Source organism: Rattus rattus, chromosome 2 (genome assembly GCF_011064425.1).
Source record: "Rattus rattus isolate New Zealand chromosome 2, Rrattus_CSIRO_v1, whole genome shotgun sequence".
NCBI lineage: Eukaryota > Metazoa > Chordata > Mammalia > Rodentia > Muridae > Rattus > Rattus rattus.
The window spans coordinates 225,028,529-225,032,225 of NC_046155.1; the positions used below are offsets into that span (position 1 = coordinate 225,028,529).

The following is a 3,697-nucleotide window of genomic DNA, read 5'->3' on the forward strand; positions in this document are numbered from 1 at the left end:
AAAGATATGTTCTTAAAATATTGTTTCTCAAAGAGGGGTGTGGCCCACATGCACATCTCCCTTTCATGATAGGTGTTGACTGGCTCAGTGTTGTATAGACAATCACACCTGCTGTGAGTTCCAGAATGAAGCAGCCATGTCATGTATGTAACTCAGTGTTCCACATATGCCCTCTTCTTCCAGGTCTTATAATTGTTTCCTCTTTCCTTTCATGATGTTCTCCTAGATGTGGAGGGAGAAATATAGATGTCCCATTTATGGCTAAGCATTTAAAAGTCATCTATTTCCAGTATTTTGGCCAGTTATAAATCTCCGTATTGCGTGCTGGAGCCACTGTGGCCAAGCCCAGGCTGCGCTGCTGCTGCTGCTCGCTTGTGTCCCCCATCGTGCACTAGCAGTCTCAAAAGATTCAAAGTCCAAGATGGCAATCCTCAAGGACCAGCTGATTGTAAATCTTCTTAAACAAGAACAGGTCCCCCAGAACAATATTATAGTTGTTGGGGTTGGTGCTGTTGGCATGGCTTGTGCCATCAGTATCTTAATGAAGGACTTGGCCGATGAGCTTGCGCTTGTTGATGTCATGAAGACAAGCTAAAGGGAGAGATGATGGGTCTCCAGCATGGCAGCCTTTTCCTTAAGACACCAAAAATTGTCTTCAGGAAAGACTATAGTGTGACTGCAAACTCTAAGCTGGTCATTATCACACAGCGGGGGCCCGTCAGCAAGAGGGAGAGAGCTGGCTCAATTTGGTCCAGCGAAACGTGAACATCTTCAAGTTCATCATTCCGAACATAGTGAAGTACTATCCACAGTGTAAGCTGCTCATCGTCTCAAATCCAGTGGATATCTTGACGTACGCGGCTTTGAGAATCAGTGGCTTTCCCAAAAGCCGAGTTATTGGAAGTGGTTTCAATCTGGATTCAGCTCGGTTCTGTTACCTGATGGGAGAAAGGCTGGGAGTTCACCCGCTGAGCTGTCACGGGTGGGTCCTAGGAGAGCATGGCGACCCCAGTGTGCCTGTGTGGAGTGGTGTGAGCATTGCTGGCGTCTCCCTGAAGTCTCTGAACCCAGAACTGGGCACTGATGGAGACAAGGAGCAGTGGAAGGAGGCTCACAAGCAGGGGCTTGACAGTGCATATGAGGTGATCAAGCTGAAAGGGAACATATCCTGGGCCATTGGCTTCTCTGTGGCAGACTTGGCCGAGAGCATAATGAAGAACCTTAGTGAAAAGGCGCAAAGAATGATAAAACGAACCAGCAGGTGCATCCCATTTCCACCATGATTAAGGGTCTCTGTGGAATCAATGATGACGTCTTCCTCAGTGCCCTGTGTATCCTGGGACAAAATGGAATCTGAGATCTTATGAAGGTGATACTGACTCCTGAGGAGGAGGCCCGCCTGAAGAAGTGTGCAGATACCCTCTGGGGAATCCTGAAGGAGCTGCAGTTCTAAAATCTTCCCAGTGTCCCAGCACTTCACTGTCCAGGCTGCAGTGGGGTTTCTATGGAGACCACACACATCTCATCTGAGCTGTGGTTAGTCCAGTTGTGTAGAGGTGGTCTGGGGAAAATCTCAGCTCCCACAGCTCTACCCTGCTGCTGCTAAGTGGTACTTGTGTAGTGGTAACCTGGTTAGTGTGACAGTCCAATTCTCTCCAAGACGCTGCCAACTGCATGCAGGCTTTGATTACCCTGGTAGCCTGTTGCATTGCTGTGCTGTCCACCCTCACCAAACATACCTAGGCCAATGAGTTCCCAGTTAGTTTTAACCTGGCTCCAGTGTGTAAGTCCATTATGCATATCTTGTGCATAAATGTTCTATTTTCTGTATTATATGTGTCTGTAGTGTACAATGCAATATTATGTGAAATGTAAGATCTGCAATGGATGATGGGACCAATCTCTCAAGTGTCATGCCAAGAAAACACCAAATAAACCTTGAACAGTGGAAAAAACCCCAAATCTCTGTATTCACTGTTGATCATTGTAAAAAGAAGCTTCCCTGAGAAAAGACAACATCAGAAGACAATGTCACATCATGTCCATTTACTAAAACATATACCAAAAACAAAAAGAAACAAACAAAAGAAAGAAAATAAAAAAGAAAAACACAGTAGCAATTTCCCCTCTAGGGTCTATGACCTCCCACGCAACATTTTTTATAAAACTGGGTGTACAATATCACATATGAATCCTCTCATGTGTAGCAGGTGTGAAATCCAACCAGATGGCACTTGGTAACATCCAGAACAGACGTGGCACTTTTGTATGATTGAGGTCATTTTGTCTGGCTGGCATTGCTGCACACAAGTGCTCCGCTGGGTAACATTGTTGCTGACAGCTCTTGCTCAGTAGTCTGTAGTTAGTTGTAAGGGCCGGTAGTTGATGGAGTAAATGGAGAATTTTTTTTCAGTAGTGTAGTCACCGCAAATGTGCTGTGATTCTGTGGTCGAACCTAATAAAAATCACTGGGACACACACACACACACACACACACACACACATTTGTGTAAAAATTAGAGGGGATCAGTATGAATGGAAAAGGTGTTAGGGATGGGAAGCAGTAAATATGACCAAAATACATCATGTCTATGTATGAAAATGGCTTCATGAAACCAATTATGTGCATAGAAGATATGTAGTAAAACTAACATACAACAGTTTGATATAACAGTAAAACTAAAACACATGGTTGATTTTTCTTCTGTTAAAACACCATTATCTAGCTTGGGAATCAGAAAGTCAAGAATAGCCTGCATGCAAAGGGAGAGGAAAACCGTGGGTGTGCATGTGCATGCTTGCGTGTTTGCGTGTGCACATATGTGTATATTTGAATTCAGCTAACATTTAATCTGGTACTGAGATATTTTAAAGGGAAGAGCAGGCTTACTTGGCCTTCTTGGCACTCCTAATTTACATGGCGTCTATAATAAATGCATTTGTTGTGCTGGGCAGGCTTCACCGATTTGAATTAAAAGACGTATTTCCTCTCATTTTTTTCTTCCACGCATGGCAGGAGTTTAACTGTGCATGAAACCTATTACTTTACCCAGGAAGAGCTGAAATATTTTCAGATGCCTTTTTCCAATAAGGTGAAGTGTCTAGGAAGGGCTGGAACAGGTTTCATCTTTTGGGAACTGAGGGTATTTGTGGATTTGACTTTGGATTTTAAGTTACTGTGGTCAAATTCCCAAACCTCATTCATCTTCTCCCATTTATCCTTAGTTCTGAGATTCAAAATTCAGGAATCTTTTAATTCATATAAAATCATTTCCTTATTTTTACATGGTTAGATGATGCTAACGCACATAGTCAAGATCAATACTTAGAAATTCATGGCAATGTTAACTCTTATTGTTGTTGTCATCTCATGGTTTCCTTGCGCTGTACCTGCCTCCATTTTTCCCAAGTTTTCCTACTTATAGGAAGGTTTTCTTCAAAAAGAATAAAGAACAAATGACAATCAAGCAACCTATAAATCTTTAAAGAGCACTTAACAACCAAAGTGCTTGTGCCATGACATGAGGTCTTTGAAAAGGGTACTCTCAAATATTGGCCTCTTATAGATGGATGTTTCCTTGATTATGTAGTAACCAAGCTGTTATTCTAGGCTGGATTGTCATCTTGCTCTGGACTTCACATGTGTTAGAGGCAGTATGCAGCATCAGACACAAGTTGCTCATATCTGAGCTGGAGC

General features: G+C 43.0%; 1 pseudogene; it reads left to right on the top strand.

Annotated features, from left to right (window-relative positions):
- The first annotated feature begins 421 nt into the window (after window positions 1-421).
- LOC116894706 lies at window positions 422-1,453 on the top strand (annotated as a pseudogene).
- Window positions 1,454-3,697: the final 2,244 nt, after the last annotated feature.